Raw genomic sequence first — 997 nt, forward strand, 5'->3', positions numbered from 1 at the left:
TTGCATAGTATTCCATTGTGTGCATGTACCAAAGTTTGTTTATCCATTCTTCCATTGATGGGAACTTAGGCTGTCTCCATCTTTTTGCTGTTCTAAAGAGTGCTGCAAAGAACATTGGTGTGCAAATATCTACTCATGTTCTGACTTATATTTCTTATGTATATATACCAAGTAGAAGGATTGATTGTTGGATCATAAGGTATTTCTATTTCCAACTTTCTGAGAAAGTGGCATACCGTTTTCTAGTGTTGTTGAACCATTTTCCAGTCCCACCAGCAATGTAAGAGGGTCCCTGTCTCTCCACACTCTCATCAGCTTTGTTGTTTTTTGTTTCTTTGAACTTCACTGTTAATGCTGATTTGAGAGGATATCGCATTGTTGTTTGAGTTGCATCTATTGACTACTGATCATGACCATTTCTTCATTATGTTTGTTGGCGTATTGAATGCCTCTCTTGGTGAAGTTTCTATTTATTTCCTGTGCCCATTTTTTCATTTGGGTTGTTTGTCTTTTTCCTGTAGAGGTGTTAGAGTTTTCTATAAATTTTAGTTATTAGTTCCTTGTCTAATATGTCCTTGCAAAACATATTTTCCCCGTCTGTGGACTCCCTTTTTTTACTCTTTTGGTGAAATCTTTTGATGCACATAAGTTTCTACTTTTAGGAGGTCCCACTCATCTACTTTTCTCCTACTGTTTATGTTTTTTTTTTTAATGCCTGGTAGTATATGTATACCATGTATTAGAGCCCATAAGTTTGTCCCTGTTTTTTCACTGATGATCTTTATAGTTCTTGGTTTTACATTTAGGTCTTTAATCCATGGTAGGTTTGCTGCTGCACAAGACCTTTTTAAAGTGTTGAAGAGCAAAGATGTCAGCTTGAGGACTAAGGTGCTCCTGATCCAAGCCATGGGATTTTCAATAACCTCATATGCATGTGAAAGCTGGACAGTGAATAAGGAAGATCGTAGAAGAATTGATGCTTTTGAGTTATGGTGTT

Source organism: Chrysochloris asiatica, unplaced genomic scaffold (assembly GCF_000296735.1).
Source record: "Chrysochloris asiatica unplaced genomic scaffold, ChrAsi1.0 scaffold00272, whole genome shotgun sequence".
In the NCBI taxonomy this organism is placed as follows: Eukaryota; Metazoa; Chordata; class Mammalia; order Afrosoricida; family Chrysochloridae; genus Chrysochloris; species Chrysochloris asiatica.